This window comes from Schistocerca americana, chromosome 9 (genome assembly GCF_021461395.2).
Source record: "Schistocerca americana isolate TAMUIC-IGC-003095 chromosome 9, iqSchAmer2.1, whole genome shotgun sequence".
NCBI lineage: Eukaryota > Metazoa > Arthropoda > Insecta > Orthoptera > Acrididae > Schistocerca > Schistocerca americana.
In genome coordinates this window covers 162516358-162543266 of record NC_060127.1, presented here as the reverse complement: position 1 = coordinate 162543266, position 26909 = coordinate 162516358, and positions in this window count along the sequence as shown.

Here is a 26909-nt window from a genome sequence, read left to right as displayed (position 1 = left end):
TAATGAATAAGTGGCAAAGTTTCTGATACTGATGATCAGTGCAGAAGTAATATAAAAACTTTGAAAGAGAACTTGGTTAATGTCCAAAAGCAATAGCAACAATTACAAGAGAGCTATGCTACGGAGATCAGAGGGGAGGTATGAAATAATTTTGAAATCTTCGTTGAAACTCGAGAGGAATTCCACCTTATACAAGACGCCTTTGTAGTTTTGTTTTAACCCAGATATGTCTCAGTAATTTTTGTGCTCTGTGCAGTGCGTTTGTTTATTTTCCTTTGGCAAAATTGTTACATATTAACCTTTAAAGAAACTCTTGGTACAAAATACTCACTTTTGTAGAGTGAGCGACTATTGTCGAATGTTTTTACATTCGTTTGCATACAGTACAGATCTGAGACATGTACAACTGAGTTGAGGCGTTCTATTTTGTTTGTTTACGATGTCTCTAAATTTTATAGTTAAATGGTACAATTAGAAATAAAGTGGATGTATCCATTAGTATATATCCTCAGACGGAGCTACTGACCATTTATGCTAGAAGCTTCAGGATTCTTCACTATCTATAGTTTGTCATCTGTAAACAGTAGAACGTTATTTTATTTGTTTATTTATTATACTTTTTCGATCGCGAATCACTTTGTATCGTGTTGTCTGGGTGAAAATAAAACTACGAACGTGTCATATGTAAGGCTGAATTCCACTCCAATTTTCTTAGCAAGCACAGAAATAAGAACTGCAACATTCGCAAGACGATTATTGGATGAAATTGTTAGTTCGCTTTAGTCACTCTTTTGATGAGTTAACACAGGCAGATGTGTTAAAGAGGAGATTACCTGAATAAATGGTTCAAACGGTTCAAATGGCTCTGAGCACTATGGGACTCAACATCTGTGGTCATCAGTCCCCTAGAACTTAGAACTACTTAAACCTAACCAACCTAAGGACATCACACACATCCATGCCCGAGGCAGGATTCGAACCTGCGACCGTAGCGGTCACGCGGTTCCAGACTGACGCGCCTAGAACCGCACGGCCACACCGGCCGGCACCTGAATAAATGCAGTGGGGATTAGTTAATGGGACAGGTGAATCAAGTTAACAATTTCTGAAATATGAGCACAAACTGGATCTGTTATTTGATAGAACAAAAAAAATTGGGCCTTTGGAGACGAAATTGGGGTATGGCAAACTATAAAAGGTAATGCGCTATGTCACGAGCTCGATGGAGTAGTTCGAGGAACACAGTGGCGAGTTCCAATTGGTGTGCTGGCCCCCAAACTATAGTCAGATCTGAACCCGGTCGAACACATCTGGGATGTGATTGATCGTGGCGTCAGAGCTCATCGCCCCATTTAGGGGAGTAGGTGACTTGTGCGAAAATGGGGTGCCGATTCCCTCCAGCGATCTACCAAGGTATCATTGCTTCCATGCCACGACGTGTCACCTCATCCGTGCCAAAGGTGGACATACCGGCTATTAGGTACGTGGTCATAATGTTCTGGCTGATAAGACTATGTGCAATCGAATGAAGAAAGAGAACACTATCCTGTAAATTGAAGTTGTTAGATGCAGTCGGGGTTGTGAAGAAGATAGTGTTATCTAAAGTCTGTTGTGTTGGAAATGACAAAATCTCCTCGTGAATCATATAGCAGTGGAGCTTCACGCCCTTTAACTACTGAACAAATCATACTGTATGTAATAAAGGATGTTACAATGGGGCAATTGAAAGGTTGATTTATAAAATTTCGATTATATTTGGTTTCTGGACATTAGATCGTGGCTCAAGGCGTATTTCTCTGCCTAACGTTTCGTCTTACAATGCTGGACACATCGTCAGATGTTACAATCTCATAAAAGCTCTAGAAACCGAACTTTTTACACGCATCCAGGTAACAGTTGGTCCATGACGTCATTAGACCACTACCTAAGATCACAGAATCATATCGATTTGTGTTATCCGATCTTAAGGAAGCGAAATAGAGAAACTAATATGGCACTTCCCAGATCAATTTGCGTGATGTGCTACTGCCGATTTAACCGTGTTACTCAGACGACAGTTTCTCTTGTGTTCCTTAAAACTGATGCAACTATTGGTCACGTCTTATTTTGGTGAAATTAACAAAATTCATTACGCAAATTCCTGCAGAACTGCACTTAGTAATATAGAGACATTAACTATACCGTTTCGATTTCTATAAGATAGTCAAAAAGAAAGTTAAGTATAATTTGCTACCTGATTTTCTTTGACAGAAACGTAGCTTGTAGTGATGAAATCACATCAGGCGTGACGAGACATTCTAATTCCAGCCGAGAATTCGAGGGGTAGGTCACTTAATTGTACGCTTGTGGGACTCAGTAAGCTAACAACGCCGATTACATGATTCCGCCAGTAAAAACTCTGCTGCTACGGATTTGGAGACACTCTTTGATCACATGTAATTGAATCATAGAAACAGTTAGTATAGTTCAATTGCAGGAAACCAAATGTTCTGGATGTCGCATGGAGTATGCCGCAAGGTGTTGTGTTCGGACATCTCCTGTTCATACTTAGTTTATGCTGTATAAGTCCACACTATACACGTGTGACAACATATTTGTTCCAGCTGGAAAGACTTAGCAGCATTCAAGCGTCATCAAAGTAAAGATCGTCTCCGAGCGTCAGTGCACGTTACGGAACCAAAGAACTGCGTGTTAATCATGAAAAAGTTGCAAGAAATTTCTTCAGATTGTGAATGAATTAATCAGAATGACCATGTTTCTGTTAACAGTCTTGGAAATCATCACAACTCAAAATTATCATGAATATCTATGAACAAAGTTAGCATGTGTTACATAAAAAATTAATAAACATAGGTATAGTGTCAATAATAATCTGCTGTTCCCACTATGCCATTTTGCACAACCACTGATTTATCGGTTTCGGTATGAGGCAGTTCCTCTGAAGCAAAAAAAAAAATGTTATTAAAATCTTATTTGGCAAAAGAAAGGCAAGCAGATACAAATGGCTCTGAGCACTATGGGACTTAACTTCAGAGGTCATCAGTCACCTAGAACTTAGAATTACTTAAACCTAACTAACCTAAGGACATCACACACATCCATGTCCGAGGCAGGATTCTAACCTGCGACGTAGCGGTCGCGCTGTTCCAGACTGTAGCGCCTAGAACCGCTCGGCCACTCCGGCTGGCAAAGAAGATACACTTGTGGCTTCAAAAGCAAAGAGTCTTGTAGACTATCTTTTTTGACTAAACTGACTGTTACGTCCCTCTTTATCTTAAATTATTTAATAACAACAAAATAAACCAAAAGAATCATAAAGTTTGATAGTCATCAACAAGACAAACACCAAAAGCAACAGACTGATATTCCACCTACCAGCCTCATGAAAACTAAAGACATTTGTACACATACATGAGTTTGCAGTTATTTAACAAGTAGTCTGTACAAGCATTTCTTTTGTCAATGAGCTCACGAACACCACAAGAAAACTGCTACGAGAAAAGGCGTTTTATTCAGGAGAAAATTGCAAAATGTGTTCAAAAGATGTTCTTAAGTAATAATGATGTTCCATTTCTATTGAGTATGTAATGGATATGTACAACATAGAATGGTGGAATAAGAATTTTGTAATTGGAAATAGTAACGAATCTTACTGTATGCTTCTCACAATGTATATGTGTGAGGAACAATTTTTCAAAACACATAATGACACCCAAGAGAAAAATTTTTTGGAGAAGCGAAAAACTTATACGGGTTCAAGTCAACATTGATACCGCTACGCAAAACCGCCTACCTGTCAAATGTGCTTGTGACTCTCGTTGTCACTGTAAACCGAAGGTAATGGATCAGTGCGACTTGAGCAGACGTGCAGGATGCCTCGCAGACGTGAGTGTGAAAGAGGGCGCATTATTGTCATGACAGAACGTGATACATCCATCCGGGAAATTGCTGCTCATGTGGAACGAAGTGTTTCGGCAGTGCAAGGGATGTGTAAACAATGGTTCACGGAAGGTCGTAGAACACGACGATATGGGTGGAACCAGGTAAATTCAGCATGGATGGCTATACCACAAGACGCCACAGCTCATTACGTGAATCGATGCCATCTCGCATGGAACAGGTCATCAGGGCCCATGGCGGATCCTGGGCTACTCTTCAACAGGACACGTGCTGAACCGAAGTGACTGAAATTCTTTCTGCAGAACACGCTAACGTACTTGTGCTGTGAATATGAACACTCTATCTCTAGACGCTCAAGGTCTGTTTCTTTTCTGAAAACGACTGTATTTTTTTTAAAGCGGCTGTATCCAGTAATTGCAGTCTCAACAGTTTCCAACAATTCCTCTGTCACTTGGAAACTACTCATGTTCCAGCCTTCACAATGAACACACTTAATGAAAATTCACAACCACCGACGTATCATAGACTAAATGCCTGCTTCGTCCCATTACGTATCACAGGCGTTGAAATGAATTCCTGAGAAGCACAACAATGCATTTACGTGACGCATAGTCAGAACGTCTCTGCAGTGGGCCAGGACTTATCAAGGACCGTCTGAGCAAGTGAAAACTGCTACTCACTTTTCAACTACTCACCTCTGCATCGACAAGTTACGGAACGAAATGATACCTTTGGTAGTACTGGGTGTATTCCGCAGTTTGAAGTTTTCAGCCCACGACTGGTTCTCTTTGACTCAAGCGCGCAGTATTGCTATACGTACAGTTTATCTTATCTCAGTGCCGGTATCTTATTTCATTTCGATAAGACATACTTTCATCACGTAAGCTACTACATTTCCTTCTCTATGTGAGGAATTTCGTTTCTGATCAGAGAAACTGATAAATTCTAGTGTACGATTCCACTCGGGTTCTAGCAATGACGTCATACATAAGGCAAACGAGGCCTACGAGAAAGACAGGCCGCGGCGCGTACGTCACGAATGTAGTTCTGCACTCGCTCGCTCGCTCGAATCAGCGGACAAACAACGTTTCTACATCTGTTAACTAGGCTTGTCCGTACAAAACGAAAACTGAATCTTCTACTGGAATCCGCTACTATGGAATCTTGCTGTTATTGGTCCTATAATGATGGGAAGTCCTTGGGCCTACTTATAATTTGTTAAGGCCGTACAGGCGTACAATAAAATAAAATCATGCTAAAATGATTATCAGTTGCATAAGGCACCACTTCCAGCATGTAATGAGTACTGTTAAGCAAAAGAGACTAAATGCTATAAACAAGCCGTTATACCATTTGATCTTAAATTAAATTTTGCTTTAGTACTGTGAATCAGTAAGACTTCATAATAGCAGAGTCCAGTGGAAGAGAGTTAACAGGTTCAGAAACGCATTTTGTCTGCTGAGCTGAGTGAGCGAACGAGTTCAGGACTGCCTTCGTGACGTACCCGCCGCGGCCTGTCTTTCTCGTGGGCCTCGTAAGGCAAAGGTGGTCCGTATTTCTAAAATATCGTTACTTTTACTATTAATTACTTAATCTAACGGGAGAACTGGAGGAAATTTGGGATTTTGGACGGGGAGAATCTAAAATGTAACTGAAAACGGAAAAATAAAATGAATGATAACAAATACGAAACAGCAGCATGAAATGTGAAGAAACAGAGGCACTAACTTCTAAAAGAAAAGACAGTACATAACTAATGAAAATCCACAAAAATAACGAGTATTTGAATCAGTAACTAGAATTAACCTCATAGGTCAATTCTAGTTACGTATTCCAATATTCGTAACTTTTTCGTTGTGGTTCAGAGAGCAATTACAAGTGCAAAAATCCAATTAGTCTACCTTTTTGTGCAGACATATTCTGAAAAAACAGTCTAATTAATGAACCATTAAGTGAGTGGAATCGGTAACTAAAACAGACCTTTATTGAAGATCAATTCTAGTTACTGATTCCAGCAATTCGACGGTACATAATTTTGGAGAACTTTGGAGTAAATCTGTGGACTAGGTAAATACCGATTCCAAACTCTTCTCTTTTTCATAGTAATGGAGAGAGTAATATCAAATGTAGAAATCCTGTAACACATCAGTGCACAGACGTGTTGTTAAAACGGTCTAAATAACGAATCGTTGAATGGTCGGAACCGGATTACTGAAATTAACCTTTATAAATCAATCCTACTTATCGATTCCAATATTAGTCATTTTTCCGAAGACGTTCAGAGAGCAATTACAAATGCAGAAATCCTATTACATTTCAGTGCTGATGATGGAACAACTAACTAAATATTGTACCATGGAATGCTTGGAATCGGTAAATAGAATTGACTTATATAGCTTAATTACCGATTCCAATATTTGTTATTCCTTACATTTGTGAATTTTCGTTACCTGTGTAATAGTTCCGTTATATTCAATAACTATGATTAACAGTTAACGCTATTTCACAATATTATGACTTCATCATGCGCTGTACTGCAATGAATTTAAAAGTTCTCTGTACTTTTCTTACTCGCATTAATTAAGATAATAATTTAATTCAGACATCTATACCGTTCTATTTCTGTTCTTATTTTAGCTCCTTTAAATTATTTTCCATATAATTTCTGGCTCAGTAATTAATCACGTGAACTGTGACTGTAATTTTATCGTATGCCACATTCGTTCGCTTACGAATATGATCAGTTACTCTTAAATATTACCTCTATGTAGCGTCTCTGCCTTTTACGACGTCATTGCTCAAAGCCGACGAATGGAATCAGACACTAAAACTGATCCAGAAAAATTATCCTGTGAGCATATTGTGTGACCTCACCAGTGCCTTTAGTTATGTAGATCACAGACTAACTAGACAGTTAAGGCATTAATTGCCTTTCTCCTCTATGAAATCTAGCCTTCGTAACAGGAAGCAGAGACTCTCTATGACTGGGTGGTTGGTTGATTTAGGGGGACCAGACAGCGAGATCATCGGTTCCATAGGACTAGGTAAGAATGGGGAAAGAAGTCGGCTGTGCCCTCTCAAAGGAATCATCCCAGCTTTTGCCTGAAGCGATTTAGGTAAATCACAGAAAACCTAAACCTGGATGGCCAGACGCGATTTGAACCCTCGTCCTCCCGAATACGAGTCCAGTGTGCTAACTACTGCGCCATCTCGCTCGGTCTCAGTGACTGATTTACATCAAAATAGCAGAACATAAGGTATAAGGTCCAACGAGGAAAGATACTGCGCCCAGTATTATTGTTAACCTCCATAAGTGATCTTCTGATGATTTTAAATGACGGCTCAAAAAACAGGGTTCAGATTCATTCTTTTCAATCACATCCCAGGTGATAACTAATCGGATGTAAAATTGGTTAACAGCAAACAGTCTTAATGTTTTTGTTTTCTATTTTTCTCAACCACGTTTTACCCAGTTGTTGTTGTGGTCTTCAGTCCTGAGACTGGCTTGATGCAGCCCTCCATGCTACTCCATCCTGTGCAAGCTTCATCATCTCCCAGTACCTACTGCATCCTATATTTTTCTGAATCTGCTTAGTGTATTCATCTCTTGGTCTCCCTCTACGATTTTTACCCTCCACGCTGCCCTCCAATACTAAATTGGTGATCCCTTGATGCCTCAGAACATGTCCTACCAACCGATCCCTTCTGCTAGTCAAGTTGTGCCACAAACTTCTCGTCTCCCCAATCCTATTCAGTTCTTCCTCACTAGTTATGTGATCTAACCATCTAATCTTCAGCATTCTTCCGTAGCACCACATTTCGAAAGCTTCTATTCTCTTCCTGTCCAAACTATTTATCGTCCATGTTTCACTTCCATACATGGCTACACTCCATACAAATACTTTCAGAAACGAATTCCTGACACTTAAATCTATACTCGATGTTAAAAAATTTCTCTTCTTCAGAAATGCTTTCCTTGCCATTGCCCGTCTACGTTTTATATCCTCTCTACTTCGACCATCATCAATTATCTTGCTCCTCAAGTAGCAAAACTCCTTTACTACTTTAAGTGTCTCATTTCCTAATCTAATTCCTTCAGCATCACCCGACTTAATTCGACTACATTCCATTATCCTTGTTTTGCTTTTGTTGATGTTCATCGTATATCCTCCTTTCAAGACGCTGTCCATTCCGTTCAACTCCTCTTCCAAGTCCTTTGCTGTCTGTGACAGAATTACAATGTCATCAGCGAACCTCAAAGTTTTTATTTCTTCTCCATGGATTTTGATACCCACTCCGAATTTTTCTTTTGTTTCCTTCACTGATTGCTCAATATAGAGATTTAATAACATCGGGGAGAGGCTACAACCCTGTCTCACTCCCTTCCCAACCACTGCTTCCCTTTCATGTCCCAGATGCTATACGTTTTGAGCAGAAAACAGTGTTAATGAACACATGGAAAAATCGTAGATGGGAGATGACATCTACCCAGTTTTACCATATGTCACCTAATTCCACCTTAGAAATCATAGGCATATTCATTGTTAGTGTAAAAACTGCCTTCATATTTTCCAATGAAACCGCTTTGCACGAGTGCCACATTGAATATGTCACAGTGAAAAGCAACACTGATCATTTACATTCCCACGGAACGTGTGCATGTGTACTAAGTTACACTGACATCAGACTATATCTTCTGGATGCTTTGCTTTCTTTTTCAGGCTTTGTACACAGTAACGAATATTTTGAACTTAAGAAATTCCGTCTTGTTAACATCCTCTTAAACAATTTTGTCATTGCTTTCTTGCTATATCTGAGTAGTGATAACTAACAGGAATTACTAGCAGCAATACAGAAAGAATCTATGTGGAGACGCAGCTGAGTACTCAGAGGATGTACGAGAAATTATTGATTGAGGTTTAGTTTTAATTTCTATGTTCAAGAGGAATGCATGTTACTGTAACATATTTTGGTATAGCACACTGTGTGAGGTTGACTTTCTTTGTAGTCACACTGCAATGAAATTTTATTATGCATCATTTTGTGAGCTGATGTTTACTGTCTAGTATATGCTATTTTGTTATTTATCTGTAAACATAACAACATCTTAACCCAGTAATATGTCCTAACTGACATAGTTTTCGGCGGTTAAAAGTTTTGTAATATACAAAATTTCGTCAACTTGGTTTTATCTGGTGTATTGACGTCATTAAATGATTTTCTCTGGATTAAGCTGATTTGTTTTCAGCAGTTATGATGTATTTTACGTTACAAAGGTCGCCAGTGGGACAATTCTTGACGTATTGTCTTATACATACGGAATTTCACAATGAGCTCACTAATGTACAGGGTTTACTTTTAACCAAATATTATAATGTATTCTTAGTAAATTTATTCTGCAATAGTTATTTTACAATAGTTTTGTCTCTGATGTGGCATCGTCTTTGACTTTATCCTTGACTGGCCTAGTCAGTGTGTTACTAGCTGCCGATGTGTACTTGCTTCTTGACGAAAATTATCGTACACAGTTATTATTGTGAGAAACAAACTTACGTACTATGGTTTGCTTAAAAGAGCAAAATACTTTCGTTCAGATTATGGTATAACTTTCCTGCCATTTATGCCAGTAAGTGAAATACTATTTAACCTCATATTTTCCTGCAAACTCTAATGGTTTCATTTATTCGTTTTTGACTAACTGTAAGTTTGATAATGGTCGTTGACAGAAACCAATAGCGAATTGTTCAAAATAAATATCTGCTGTTGTATTTAACAGCTATCAGAATGGATAAAGGAAGGAAACAGAAATAAAAAGGAATGGGAAAAGCGAAGATAGGTGCCAATGTGACAAAGATGATAATTTCTTGTTGCGTAAAATGAAAACAGATGAGCTAGCTGCGACGGAAGGTATTGCATTATGACATGACGGTATTATTTCATTTGCGGTGTGAGACATTGAAGACGTTAGTGACTGAGAAACCGATCAACCCAACAGGGCATCGAGGCGTGTGAAAATCACGTTGGTTATCTGGCCGCATTTGTTCAGGTTTGATGTGATCAAACAACTGAATGTTACACACATATCTTGCGTAATCATTCATAGCTACCTCGAGTCTGTATTATATTCTATTTTTACTACTGGCTGGGTAATGGATTAGAGTTTTTAAATTGGAAATGTTATATGACTTTTAACTATGAAATCATTAACAGAAGTTAATGAGATGCTTTTATGGCCAGTTGCCGAAGCGACACCATCAGACATATCCGAAATATATTTTCTAGGATTTTCATAGTAAATGTTCTTAGTTGTATCTTCTTCCCAGTGGTAAACTTTAACTCCTCTTTCTGCTGGGATGGTCGTCTCGAATACAGCCTCCGCAAAAGTTACTGCTTGTTCACCGTGTTGCATAATGAAAGGAACTCATATTTTGGTGCGTTAGATGAACTGTTTGTCAGATAAATATACAAGCACTGTATTTTAATTTATGTTATTGACATTAGCCCAAAATCGAATATTATTAACAGAACTGTCACAATGTTCGCGATTCCGTTCTTTCTGCTGACTTAAAAAAAAAGTGACCGTCACTTGTCTCTCATCTAACAAAACAGCATCTCTGTCGCAGTGCATTGCTTCCTTTTTTTTATCTTACTTATGTTTCTTTGGAAACAGCTGACAGGTGCCATTACAAGTCGTCTAGAGTTTGCACTATTTTCAGCGTGCTGAAATAACTCAGTAGTAAATATCTGGCGGAACTAAACACAGGACTGATTTCTGTTTCATATCAGATGGAAATATTTTTCCAAATTTTTGAATTTCATGTAAAAAAGGTCATATTTCCTGCATGCTTCAACAGTTTCTTTTTCCTAGTTTAAAGGCTCGCCCAAAATCATGACACGCGCTTTTATTATATTTTGGTAGGGTACCTGGCTACCATCCAGAAGAATTGAAAGATACGCCTCATAAGAATATCTGCTATCAATCTTTCGTGGGAAATACGGATGACATCTGGCTTATTTAGTTCATTTTAAGACCCGCTGTTTGTATTGATCGTGTTACTGAACAAAGATCGTCACTCATACCTGAAATGGCGACTGAGCGAGGTGGCGCAGTGGTTAGCACACTGTACTCCCATTCGGGAGGACGACGGTTCAAACCCGCGTCCGGCCATCCTGATTTATGTTTTCCGTGATTTCCCTAAATCGCTCCAGGCAAATGCCGGGAAGGTTCCTCTGAAAGGGCACGGCCGACCTCTTCCCCGTCCTTCCCTAATCCGCGGAGACCGATGACCTCGCTGTCTGGTCTCCTCCCCGAAAACAATCCAACCCTGAAACGGCAGCAAAAATGTTTTTAGGGTTGGAGCATAGACCCAATTGTTGTTGTCGGAATATAAGAGGTCATTGCAAGAATGAAGCCCAGATGGATTAACGTTGCTGTACAGATAGAAAAGCGATGGGCCAATGACTGCACACTGGGGTACTCCAGAGAGCACAGACGGCTCGTTGGCATCTGTTTCGAGATAGCATCGCACTGTTTGAGAAACTCAGTTCTCTCGTTTTCTTAAGTAATATATCGAAATGAACAGGATCAAAACCACAATGACAGCAAACAGTATTAAAACAGTCGATTCATGCACGTCCATCACATGTCTGATGGTGTACGTCGTTTTCATTAAAGCAGTTCCTGCGCTCTGGTGTTTTCGGAGGGCCGATTGACATTTATCGAGAAATTACACTACTGGTCATTAAAATTGCTACACCACGAAGATGACGTGCTACAGACGCGAAATTTAACCGACAGGAAGAAGATACTGTGATATGCAAATGATTAGCTTTTCAGAGCATTCACACAAGGTTGGCGCCGGTGGCGACACCTACAACGCGCTGACACGAGGAAAGTTTCCAACCGATTTCTCATACACAAACAGCAGTTGACCGGCGTTGCCTGGTGAAACGTTGTTGTGATGCCTCGTGTACGGAGGAGAAATGCGTGCCATCACGTTTCCGACTTTGATAAAGGTCGGATTGTAGCATATCGCGATTGCGGTTTATCGTATCGCGACATTGCTGCTTGCGTTCGTCGAGATCCAATGACTGTTAGCAGAATATGGAATTGGTGGCTTCAGGAGGGTAATACGGAACGCTGTGCTGGATCCCAATGGCCTGGTATCACTAGCAGTCGAGATGGCAGGCAGCTTATCCGCATGGCTGTAACGGATGGTGCAGCCACCTCTCCATCCCTGAGTCAACAGATGGGGACGTTTGCCAGACAACAACCATCTGCACGAACAGTTCGACGACGTTTGCAGCAGCATAGACTATCAGCTCGGAGACCGTGGCTGCGGTTACCCTTGACGCTGCATCACAGACAGGAGCTCCTGCGATTGTGTACTCAACGACGAACCTGGGTGCACGAACGACAAAACGTCATTTTTTCGGATCAATCCAGGTTCTGTTTACAGTATCATGATGGTCGCGTCCGTGTTTGGTGACATCGCGGTGAACGCACATTGGAAGCGTGTATTTGTCATCGCCATACTGGCGTATCATCCGGCGTGATGGTATGGGGTGCCACTGGTTACACGTCTCGGTCACCTCTTGTTCGCATTGACGGCACTTTGAGCAATGGACGTTACATTTTAGATGTGTTACGACCCGTGGCTCTACCCTTCATTTGATTCGTGCGAAACCCTACATTTCAGCAGGATAATCCACGACCGCATGTTGCAGGTACTGTACGGGCCTTTCTGGATACAGAAAATGTTCGACTGCTGCCCTGGCCAGCACATTCTCCAGATCTCTCACCAACTGAAAACGTGTGGTCAATGGGAGCCGAGCAACTGGCTCGTCACAATACGCCAGTCACTACTCTTGATGAACTGTGGTATCGTGTTGTAGCTGCATGGGCAGCTGTACCTGTACATGCCATCCAAGCTCTGTTTGACTCAATGCCCAGGCGTATCATGGCCGTTATTATGGCCAGAGGTGGTTGTTCTTGGTACTGATTTCTCAGGATCGATGCAACCAAATTGCGTGAAAATGTAATCACATATCAGTTCTAGTATAATATATTTGTCCAACGAATACCCGTTTATCATCTGCATTTCTTCTTGGTGTAGCAATTTTAATGGCCAGTAGTGTAGTTTTAAGGCAGTCAATCAGCCGTTCTTGAACAATGTACGTCAAGGCTTCTGAAATGGTGGATAATATGTTGATCAGCCTATAGATGTATGGCAATTTTGGGTTCTCATTCTCGTCTACTGGTCGAATTAAACTTTGCTTCCACCCAATAGGATGTGGAACACTAACAAGAGTGAGATTGAATATGTCCGTGAGAACTAGGATGATAGTACTGACAACTTTTTTACCACACCGATGCTTACTCTGGCTTGACTTGCTGCCTCAGAAGAGATTATAATGATTGCTCAACGTATTGCGTTTTAAGGAAGACGCGTCCGTCGATAAGATAGTGTCCTACTGCTGATTATTTACCGCATTTTGAGAGGTGGCTCCGACTGAGGAATAGTCCTTTAATTCGTCAGCACGGACTTGAGATACGTCATATTTTGTCTCTCCTACACGTCAGTTACGCTACTTTTTCCACGATGCTTCAGCATTATTGGTGACTTTATGATTATTGCCTGAGATTGTTCTCTATCAGTTGGTGTGCATGAGAGTGATCCCCACTATTCCCACTTTAAAAGCCCATCGAAAGTTAACCTGAGGCACATTGCTAATTTTTCAGTAGGTTACTTGGATACTATTAAGAACAAATGATGGCAATTTTCACGAAAATATCCGCGGATCAACTTCTGCTATGATTTTGCGATGACCTGTGACAGGGTTTAGTTCAAGACCACGGTTTCGTACCTATTGTGGTACTGAACAATGATTATCATTCAAATATGATATGGTACCAGTACCGTAATGAGGGCTGGCGCTTAAATGCAGCTAAATGTCCCCAGAATAAAAATGGAGTTTACAAGAATGAAGCACCGACGCAATATCATTTATATATAGAGTGGACTAAAGACTGAATCCTGGGGGGCTCCAAAGAGCACAGACAACTCGTTGACATCTGTTCTGAAGTAGCTGTCGAACTACAGCATAGCACTGTTTTAGAAAGCCAGCTGTTTCATTGTCATGAGTAATATACGAAATCGACAGTAACAAAGACCTTTCAGACATGAAGCGGTGATAAAATGATCGATTCACGCCTGTTACGGCATGTTTTACGTTGCCACACACTTTGATTAACTAACTGTGCTGTCTTGTGAAACTTGTTCGTATTTACTGAAACTCATGTTTGTGAGTTTCTGGTTGTTACATGAAGAATATATAAAACTTATTATTATTATTATTATTATTATTATTATTATTATTAGTCACAAAGATCCCAGAGTGGAAGACGTTAAGTAAAGATAGTTCATCTTCCGTTCTTCTGATTCCTCTTTATTTTCCCACCAGTTTTTCTTCTTTCTTCGCCCCATTTTGTTACGGTTGTTCGGGCTTTTGTCTCTGGTATAACCTCCTAGTTTTCTACTTTTATTCTAAAATTGTTCCTTACATCTATTCCTTCTTTGGTGATTTTGGCTAATTCCAAGACTTTTTTAACATTCTGGATCCACTCTCCTCCATTAGCGAGGGAATCTACGTATTTTACTATTGTTTTTGTTTGTGTTCGGGAAGCCTAATTATGTGGCCATAGAATTTGAGGCGTCTTTTCCTCACGTCTGCCCCCATGTTAGAATGTTCTTCAATTTTGCACGTTTTCTGTAGCCTATATCCATTCTCGACCCATCTTGGCCCCAAAATTTTCTTAATTATTTTTCTTTCTTCTTTCTTTAGATTTCCTATATTAGTTTTCCCATTTAGTGCAAAGGTTTTGCAAGCATATAACATTCATGGTTTAATTATTGTTTTCTAATGTCTAATTTTGGCATTTAAAGATAAGCATTTTTATTATAGAAGTTTTCCACTAATCCTAAACCTTTACGAGCTTTTTGTATGCTTTATTGTTGTGCACATTTTTCAGAGATAATTTCTCCTAGATATTTAAAGAGTGGATCTCTGTTAATTTCACTGTATTTGGTTTGCAATTTGAAAATTTCTAGATTTGTTGTTGTAAACACTGTCTTTACAAATGATATTTGCAGGCTAACTTTCCCTGCGCATTTTTTTAGAGTTTCTATTTGTTTTGTAACCATCTCACAATGTGTTGAGAGGACTTCTAGGATCTTCTCCGTGCCGAATAGCCGCATTCAATAATTGTAATTTTGCTGCTGAGATTACTGGAAGAAAGAGATTGAAAATATATTGTATGCCACTCAAGAAAATATATACTGAGCATTTACATCAAATGTGTGTAAGGACTTTCATTATATATGTATTCTCTAATTGGAAATTTGCACGGAGGTGTCGTTTCATTGGTAATCAGAAGGGAACTTCCGATGAATTGGAAACGAACCTGCAATTATTAGATCCAAGAGCTCCATTATTTCATCGGATAATTAAACTCTATCAAAGCAAACTTTCCGCTTGATCTGAGAATTCCCAACTGACTATGCAACGCAAGAAAACCAAGATATTTTATCCACACAGGATTGCAGATCACTTTGAATCATCAAGACTGCGGGCAAGGAGAGTCATAGTCTGATTCTGATTAAACAAGTAAAGCTTAATTATAACTTTCTTGAGAGACTGTGATGACTGTGATATGGCTGCTTATGAATGAGATCATTAATAAAATACTAATAACTAACTTTCCTCCTCACCAGCAACCAGTATAAACACAATATTAGTTAAAAGCTATAGACCTTTTCCTCTATGTCTTACATTATATGGAAAGTCATTGATATATATTAAGAAGAGACTTGATCCCAATATACTCCCCTGTGGAGGAAAATTCATATTAATATGTATTGGGTCTGATAATTGTTTCATAAAAAAATTTAGCACTATCAGAAGTTTAGTCCATTTTTACTTTTTGCACCCTTACTTTTCAGGTATAGCTGGAACCAGTCATTATCTGCTGCTCTTATGTTTAGTGCTTCTAATTTAATAATGTATTGTGTTCCACAGTGCAGCAAACCTTGGACAAGTAAATATGCTTGCAATACAAAAATGGTTCAAATGGCTCTGAGCACTATGGGACTTAACAGCTGTGGTCATCAGTCCCCTAGAACTTAGAACTACTTAAACCTAACTAACCTAAGGACATCACACACATCCATGCCCGAGACAGGATTCGAACCTGCGACCGTAGCAGTCGCACGGTTCTGCTTGCAATACAGTTATTTCAGTTGAGAGCTTCATGAAATACTGTTGAGAACCCTGTTATGGCTGCTATTCTATTTTAACTACCTTGGAGGTCAAACTGAGGTTTGGGTAACTTACAGTCTGCCTCTCATGATTGATTCTATTAGTTTTGAGAATGATTAGAAGGGAAAATGTGTCTGTTTTTCCAGTATTTTCTGTCTTATCTCTCTTCAGTTGTGACGCATTTTATGAGTGCTTAGATATTCCAAAAATACCCAAACCAAAAGATTCAGATAGTACTTGATAATGGAGTTTGTGTGCTGTTTTTATTTATTTTTATTTAACATGTCTGGTTCCATAGAACTAAATTGAGGAATGTGTCAGTACACATAAAAATGGTAACAAATAAAATCAAATTTTTATGAACCCAAAAAAAGACAAGCCATAAGCTTATGCAAACGCAATCAATAATATAACACAGGAAGCAGCTTAATTTTTCAAGTAACTTGTTGACAGAATAGTGACTCATGAGGAAACTCTTCAGTTCCAGTGTGAAAGTGCATGGACTACTGCTAAGTTTTTTTAAAAATTCTTGTGGCAGCTCATTGAAAATGGATGCAGCAGTATGCTGCAGGCCTTTCTGCACAAGAGTGAAGGAAGTGCAATCCAAATGCAGATTGTATTTCTGCCTAGTATTAACTCAATAAAAGCTCATGATTCTCAGGAATAAGCTGATATTGTTAATAAGAAATCACAGTATAGATTGTACATGTTGAGAGGCCTAGGTCAGAATACCCAGACTCATGAACAGGGGTTTACAAACTTACACCACTTATTGCCCAAACCGCCCATTTCTGAGCCAAAAATATTCTTTTAGATGTGAAAGAGTTACATCAAAATATAACGAAATGTAATACCATACGCCGGGTAAGCAAATGAAAATAAGCAAAGTAGACTACTTTTCACATCACACTATCACTTATTCAGGTACCCTTCGAACAATAAAAATGGCAACATTAAGTCTTTGAACAAGATCCTGATCATGAGCTCACTATCTCTCTGAACACCTAGAAGTCTGAACTGTTCACTTACACCAATCATATGCCCATTCTGTGAAATTAAAATATCAGCTTTTGTTTAATTGTGTGGTAGAAACTATAAAAACTGTGATTTAACATTAACTTATTTTCTAAAACCTTGAACTTTTACGTCTTGAGCTACAATATTTGAAATGGTGCCAACACTGCACACAACATCATTTACTACCAAACTAGTGTGGTCAGCAAACAGAAATATTTTAGGATCACATAAAATACTTGAGGGCATATCACTTATATACATAAGGAACAGCAGTGGCCCAGCACTGATCCGTGGGGCATAGCAGTTCTCACCACTGTGGAAAAAGACCTTTTCCTATCTGTTATTAAAGTAAGATGTTTACCAATTGTGAGTTACTCCCCATATTCCATGGTCAAACTTCTGCAGCAATATTTTGTGATAAACACAATCAAATGCCTTAGTTAAACCAAAAAAGATGCCTAACATTTGGAACCTTTTGTTTAATCCATCCAGTACCTCAGCAATTTTTTGTGATCAACACAATCAAATGCCTTAGTTAAACCAAAAAAGATGCCTAACATTTGGAACCTTTTGTTTAATCCATCCAGTACCTCAGCAATTTTTTGTGATCAACACATCAAATGCCTTAGTTAAACCAAAAAAGATGCCTAACATTTGGAACCTTTTCTTTAATCCATCCAGTACCTCTCAGATAAAAGGCAATACAGCATTTTCACAGGAAACTGACCGTTCTTGAAGGAAAAATTATAACCATGGCTAAATACAGGGCTTTATTATTCTGTTAGTTACTCCATCAATCCATAAGAGCCCATAGCATTCAGTGATTTAATTACTGACTCAGTCTCCACCTTGTCAATACCACAGAGGAGTATTTCAGACATCCGTTTTGGAAAGGCATTTTTCAAGAGAGTTACGTTATATGATTCCATGTAGAAACTAAGTTTTTATTTAATTCACCAGCAATTGTCAGAAAGTGATTGTTAAATACTGTACATCTTTCTGACTTATCAATAACAGAAACATTTTTACTATGAACTGACATTGTTCTGGTGTCAGACACATCTCTTCATGACGAGCATACAGTTTTAACTTTATCTTGTGTCTTAGCTATTCTATTTGCATACCACATACCCTTTGCCTTCCTAATGACATTTTGATTGATTTATTGATCCATTTCATCTACAGCTGCACAGTGTGCAAGAGATATTTGGATTTTTATGTTAATTTTAATAGTTTTACATATAATATACCTTTGTACATAATAACACACATTAATATATCAATTAATGATGAATTCTTAAATAAATATTGTTACACTATATACAGAGAGATAAAATACAAATGTTCCTTTGAATGAGACTACATTGGGTTAACACAGAAAAATTTAGTTTTGTAAGTATTCATTTACTGTGTAGAAGCAGTGATCAACCAAGTACGACTTCAGTTTGGGTTTGAAGTGACCATTGTTTTGTGTATGTGTTTAATGGTATCTGGTAAGGCATTGTATAGTTTGATACTAGGATGGATAAGGCCGTTTTGAAATAACTTTGTGTTGCCACTTTGAACATGTACATCCACTTTTTGTCTTGTATCATAGCTGTGTATTGTGTGATATTGAGTGATGAGTGGTCTTTTTGTATTTACGTTTTGCTTTAAATACATTATATTTTCAAGTGTATATATATATCTGTGTGTGTGTGTGTGTGTGTGTGTGTGCGCGCGCGTGCGCGCGTGCGTGCAAGGAAGTGGCAGGATCATCCTTTTCTGAAAGAATGGTCTACATGATTTGCATACAGATACGACGTACCAAAACTGAACAACAGAATCCATGCTGCAAACGAATTCTCAATGAGGACTGCAAAGAATTACGAGCATGTAATTGTAATGGATGTCAGTACAATTCCTCAGTAGAAGCGATTATACAAAGCATGGACTTCACTTGCGAATGGAAGGCAAAGAGAAATTATGTAGACATTGACAACTAGCAGTAGGTGCCAATCTACAAATACCGGCTCTAACATACATACAATGTGAAGACATTTCAGCAAATATAACAGTGGAAACACAAGGAAAATCAACAGCAGAAACAGACTTATCCAACTCGATAGTTATGAAAGATAAATGAGGAGGCGCAAAAAAGAACTGTACTACACCCCTATCACTCAAAGAAGACATAGCAAAACAAAACTACCATCGACTAAACCAGGCTGTGATACCGGCAAAAGCATCTAACCCAAAAAAAGCAGCAGAACCAAGTTCCACACCCAAAGATATTCAAGATACAAGAAGAAGAACTGGGCACTGGAAACCAGAAGCAGTACCCACAGGAGACCCACTAAGGACAGCAGCAGATCCAGTCTCAAAAGTACCACAAAGGACATCTAATTTTACATGTATCAGTGAACACCAACAATCAACTACTACCACCCCAGCAGCAGGAGGAAGTTGAGCAATTCCAGTGAGAAGAAATGTGAGGTGGCCATGCCATCTACAAGATTTTTCATTCCCAAAAAGCCTCAAGACCAAATTAGGATAACTAGTGCACCTATCAACACCACCTCCAGTAGCAGACCTTGCAGCAAACACAGAAACCACCTCAACATCGACCACACAAGTAAAATGACCAGAGAGATGGAGAACTGCCCCTTTTCACCATCAGGTCATTTTCTTATGACCAATGGAAAAAACAAACTCACGCTTCTAGGTGAAAATGAAGATTTCCCACATCATTTTAAATTCAGGAATAAAGGTAAGGGGTCAACCAAGTACAATCGGAACATACCTAAAGTCTCACCAGGTCACTCTTCTTCATCAGAATATACAGTCGCTTAGGAATAAAGTAAGAGAGCTTGAAATCTTGCTATCAAGTGAACTCAGATATGTTAATATACTGTGCTTAACTGAAGCACAGTATAAGGAAGCGAAACGTGGATGATAAATAGTTTGGACACGAAGAGAATAGAAGCTTTCGAAATGTGTTGCTACAGAAGAATGCTGAAGATTAGATGGGTAGATCACATAACTAATGAGGAGGTACTGAATGGAATTGGAGAGAAGAGGAGTTTGTGGCACAACTTGACTACAAGAAGGGATCGGTTGGTAGTACATGTTCTGAGGCATCAAGGGATCACCAATTTAGTATTGGAGGGCAGCGTGGAGTGTAGAAATCATAGAGGGAGACCAAGAGATGTATACACTAAACAGATTCAGAAGGATGTAGGTTACAGTAGGTACTGGGTGATGAAGAAGCTTGCACAGGATAGAGTAGCGTGGAGAGCTGCATCAAACCAGTCTCAGGACTGAAGACGACAACAACAACAACAACAACAACAACAACAACAACAACTGAACACTGGCTGAAAAAAAATGAGTTAAAGACAGTGAAAATAACAGATTATGTGTTAGCAGCACAAATTTGTAGAAATCAGTTTACATGTGGAGGGAACTGCATATGCATAAAGAAAGACATCAAATTCAATAACTTAGACAGTGTTGAATCCTTAAACACTGAGAAAGATTTTGAAATATCAGGCATAGAAATTCCATCATTCAAGTTAATTGTAATATGTTTATATAGACCTCCAGATACCGACCTAAAAATATTCAACACTCGGCTTGATACTTAACTAAATAAAGTAGTAACAAATAGAAAAACAGTTCTTATATGTGAAGACCTAAATGTAGACTTTAATAAGGAAAGTAATTCAAAATCTGAGCTGATGAACTTATTAACAGCCAATAATTTGGAGATTACAATCCACTCCCCTACACGTGAAATAAATCATTCTAGTACTACCACAGACCACATAACAATTAGCTCCAAAACAAAATCTAAATCAGTTGTAATTAAAGCTGGACTGGCAGACCATCATGCACAGGCTATAAGCTTTTGTGTAAACACTAATCCTTCCTATAATTATATGAGGAAGGCTACATACATGGGCAGAACTTTCAGTAATACTGCCGTACAAACATTCCAGAATTATCTCCAACAAGAATCATGGGAGCTAGTGTACAGTACAGAAAATGTTTCTGATAAGTTCCAGACATTCGTGAATATTTTTAAATATTATTTTGATCTTGCTTTTCCATTGAAAGCCAAAACAACCCAAACCACTAAAAGCAACAAGTGGGTTACTAAAGGTATAAAGAAATCTTGTGCTGGAAATTGGTACCTTCACAATATTGCAAGAACGTACAACACAACTCATGAGTTTGATAGTTACTTTAAAAAATATAAATCTATCTTAAATAAAATAATAAAGGAGGCAAAGAAACGAGACAATGACAAATACATAGAACCAAAGCAATCTGGCAAGTTGTAAAGAAAGAAACCAACTCATACAAAAGTAGAGTTAATAATATGGTGATAAAGGCTGGCTTGGAAAATGTTCATAGCCCACAGGAAGTAGCTAATACGTTTAATAACTATTTTATAAATGTAACAGAGAAACTACTACAACAGACCTCTAATAGAAAATAGCATACAGAAACAGGGAAAAAAGTCTCAAGCAGATCAATGTTTCTCTACCCAACAAATGTAGAAGAAGTACAGGTTACAATAAAAGGTCTCAAAATGAAACATTCTGCAGGTGTAGATTTCATTATAAAGAAATGTGGGGACTTAATTACTGAGCCCTTAACCCACCTATGTAACATATCTTTTGCTGCAGGAACTTTTCCTTCATGTTTGAAACTAGCAAAAGTAAAGCCATTATACATGAAAGGAAACAAAGATGATATTTCCAACTACAGACCACTGGCACTTCTGTCTGTTTTCTCAAAAATATTAGAAAGGTTTTTCAATAAGAGGCTAATCAGACTTCTTAGAGGATAATGGCATTCTGTCAGAATCTCAACATGGATTTAGAGCAAACCGTTCGACCGAATCAGCGGTTCACTCCTTTCTATTAGAGGCACTGATAGCATTAGACAACAAAAAACTTACCATGGCCATATTTATAGATTTGTCAAAGGCATTTGACACAGCAAATCATGACAAATTGCTACATAAGCTAGAAAATCTTGGCATTAGGGAAACAGCTAACAACTGGCTCAGCCCTTATCTTAAGAACAGGGAACAATATGTGTAAATAGATCAAGAAAGGGACAATGTCATTAGGAAATATAATTCCAAACTACTCACTGTTAGATATGGAGTGCCAGAAGGATCAGTAATGGGTCCTGTTCTGTTCTTACTCTATGTAAATGACCTAAACATAAGCAATGACAGCAGTAAAATATTTCAATTTGCTGATTATACGAGTGTTCTAATTACAGGAAATTCAGAAGAAACTCTTGTGAAAAACATAAAAGAAGCCACTGATAGGCTAACACATTACTTTGATGACAATGACTTAATAATAAACACTGAAAAAACTGTAGCTATGAATATACACACATCACAAACAAAAAATCTGATATCACCCAATCTAGAGCTATATGGACAGACAATTGCCAAAACAGCCTGTACCAAATTTCTTGGACTTCATCTACAAGACAACTTGAAATGGAAAGCACATATTGAGTGAATTAACGAAAAATTAAGTACTTCTTGTTTTGTGTTACATACATTAAAAAATTGTACCAGCTACAACACCCTTTGGTGTGTATATTATGCTGTTGTACACTCTCACCTCCAGTATGGGATTATGTTCTCAGGAAATTCTGGATATGCAATCAAAACATTCAAAATTCAAAAACAAATTATAAGAATAATGGAAGGGGTAGATAAGCATCTTACAATACTTTTTATAATGGGCTACTATAGCCCAATTGTGACTAGTTCTAACATTTTGATATAATTCCCACTTTCTTCTATATGATATCCTTAGCCCACTAGTCAACGACCCAGATGGCCTTTTACTGCTAGTATCCTGTTTAGAATATTCCAATGGAAAGAAACTTTCAAAGAATGTGTTAAGGAAATCATTATATTTGTCATCTATGTTATCAGCACTATAAGTATCCTACTGGTACCACTCTTGTTCCTTAATGAGTTTTAAGAAACTATCTATTTCCAATGGATTAGCTTTTCTATATAGTTTGTAAATATATATAAAATTTATTTATGTAGAAAATCCTTTCGGTATTAAAATTTGAGCATCATGGTCTGTGTACACATGCCTTCAGAACAGAACTTGGGATCTCATCTAGGAATGTTGGCTCCTTTTTCTTAATTTTTGTATTTTTTTCCTGACTTTGTGCTCTGTTATGACATACATCATTATTCTGCTGGTTATATAATCATTGTAGGTGCTACTTCTGTGCAGATGCAAGACAGCTGTAAATTTAGCTCTATAAAACAGTTCACAGCTATAACAACTGTCAGTTCATTTATGGAAGATTCAGGTCGCTATATGTATTGCCATGGTGTGTTGCTTCAAATAAGGACACATAATGTCTTGTAATGAATTTGACCATCATAGCTGCTATTTCATTGGAATTCATGAAGACTAAGGATTTGATTCCTATTTTCACACAATGGGATGACTATTAGCATGAGGACTGGACAGACATGTGTATAATTAGTGGAAAGGCCTGAATGGAGAGAAAGAATCTGAGCAGATCAAACTAGAACTCACTGTGACAGTGAAGTGATGTGTTGGGGAGTACATATGAGAATACTTGATATTACCACTGGACTATTAGATGTCAGTTCTTCTTTAGAGGCTAGAGGAATTTTTGTGGTCTATTTAAACTACAAGGCCATGATCCCCCATATTAGGAACTACCCTACATGTATATTTATGCTTCTCAGTTAAGGTGCCTCTATCATTTCCCCACCTTTATGTACCATTGAAGAACTATGCACAGAGAAAAAATTGTCATCAAGCCTTCATATGAGCTAAAATTTATACAGTTTCACCATTTTGGCTTCTGTGTAATTCCTACCAGTGACTTTTTATGAGCATCACTTATGATTGCTTAAAAAATGTATTATAAAAGATACCTCTCTTCTCTGGATATTCTCATCGCCTCTTTTAACCTTTCCTGGTAAGGACACAAGATTGACAAAGTGTACTCATGAATCACTTTAATGGTGGTTTTGTAAGCTGCCTCTTTCATGGGTGAATTACATTTCCTTAAGATTGTTTCAGTGATTATAAGCTGAGCAACTGCTTTTGTATAACTAGTTTTATGTGGTCATTCCACTTTTGGCCATTCCACACAGGTATTCTGAGATATTTTATGGTTGTTACTGTAATGTTCACATCATGGTATGACTACTACAGGAAGGGTAGGAAGCTGTTCTTCCAGTTTGTCAGGACTGCATAGCCATTCTGCTTCTGGAGTTTTGTAGGCTCAACAACAATTTTGGAGGTCAGGAACCTATCCTCAAGATGTCAAAAGCTGGGCTGAACTGTTGTTTCAACACAGGATCTAAGGTACATTTGCCACAGATGGGCAGGCATACATGTTCCACAGGCATGATTGGGAATTGACATCAGGCATCAGCCTCTGGCTCAAGTGAAGTGAGAGTGCACTGATGCAACAGGACCGATGGTAGATTAAGCCGTGAGTGAAGCAACATTATGCTGGACACAGCTGACTCTGATTCAGTGACATTGGAGCTGCTGGCAGTCTAGAGCTCACAGCTCAGCTTACATTTGAAAATGGCTCTGAGTACTATGGGACTTAACATCTAAGGTCATGAGTCCCCTAGACTTAGAACTACTTAAACCTAACTAACCTAAGGACATCACACATATCCGCTTACATTTGAATCTACTACATTAACTACTGGGCAACTCGGAGCTACATACCACATGCCTATGCATATGAGTTGCATTTGGTGATTGCTGTCCAGTGGATGCTGTATGGCTAATAAATGCAATGGAAGGCTCGAATGAGCAGTGTGCGGCTTTTATCTGGTTACGATGGCCACTGGCTCAAAAATATCTGGTGGCTGGATGGACGCATATGAAAGGTGCCCCAGAGGTAGTTCATTGGGCTGCTACTATGGTAGTGTTACTTAATGAAGTTGACACAAACCTGTATGTCATATTGCTGCAAGGCCACCATGTTGTGGATGACCAGCTGCTGTAGCAAAATCATCAGCTATAATGTAACACTAGTAGCAGGTGCCAGAAGTGTGCCACACTTTCGTATTGTAACATTACTGTCTCCACATATCCATTGTCAATAATCTATTAAACAATACTGGGTTTTTCATCTTTACATGTACAATAAATTACATTTGTTTATTTCCAGAATGAGATTTTCACTCTGCAGTGGAGTGTGCGCTGATATGAAACTTCCTGGCAAGGTTCGCAGAAGAGCTTCTGTAAAGTTTGGAAGGTAGGAGACGAGGTACTGGCAGAAGTAAGGCTGTGAGTACCGGGCGTGAGTCGTGCTTCGGTAGCTCAGTTGGTAGAGCACTTGCCCGCGAAAGGCAAAGGTCCCGAGTTCGAGTCTCGGTCGGGCACACAGTTTTAATCTGCCAGGAAGTTACATTTGTTTATGTTGGAGAGTATCTGCCAGTCCCTGCACCAAGTGCCAATCCTCTGCCTTCCAGATTTGTTAGTACATTTGGTGTTATGATTTTCCCACTTCCATCAGCATCACCTGTGAACAGCCTCATGGATCTTCCCCATATTTTGAAAGAACAGTAACAATCCCATAACACACTCTTTGGGTACTCACAAAATTACTTTTACATCTGATGATTTCACACCATAAGCTTTACACATTGAGTTTCCTCGACTAGGAAGCCCTACATCCAAACACAAACCTGGTCTGAGATTTTGTGATTTCAAATATCACCAGATGATGCTGAGGAATCCTAGTGAATGCCTTCTGGAAATCAGAACACTGCATCAATATGGGTACCTATATTAAATGCCTTATGGATCTTTTTACATGGACATGGTGGGCTCTGGTGCACAGTTTTCTATGTTGATGAAATGACTCATCAGTATGCAATGTTCACTGTAACCTGTGTTTTAAAACTGTACACTGAGTGTTTAGTGTTGTGAGAGGCAACCTCAACTTGTGAACGGTTTAAATATCTAACACCACATCATTGTCAGAAATCTCCTGATTTCCAGAGTCCTGCCTGATGTCTATCAGTGGCCTATTGTATACTTATCCAACAGAATATAATACTCCATTCCATATGGATCATCCACACGAAAATTATTTTTACATTAGTTATGTGATTGTGAATTGTACAGTTCACGTAATTTAGTCTTCTCATTAAACAAAAACATCTTTATGCAGCATATGTATTGGCACAAAAGAGTGAGAATTCCTAGGTCACTGTAGGGGCATCTACAAGATGTTAGGTTATCAATTTTACACAATATTCCTACAGCATATAAATATTTTCTTGACCTTTGCTAGATTTTCACACCTAATGTCATATGACAGTAGTAAATGAAAGTGTACCAAGAATACCATTTGCTGGTCAACACAATGAGATTGATTTCTAAGTTCAAAGCAGGTAGAACCAAGCTTTTTCATTAACTTATGTACATGATAGTGCCACTTTGGTTTGCTATGCATATCTGGATGCCTAGTAATTTCATGTTGTTTATTATATACTCATTGACCTCTACTTCTTGGACCTCTAAATCATACTTCTAAATGAAACTGCATAATACGGCATTTTGTAAGGCCAATAAGACTCAGGATGTTTGTTGGAAACCAAATTGTAACATTTCCTACATCCT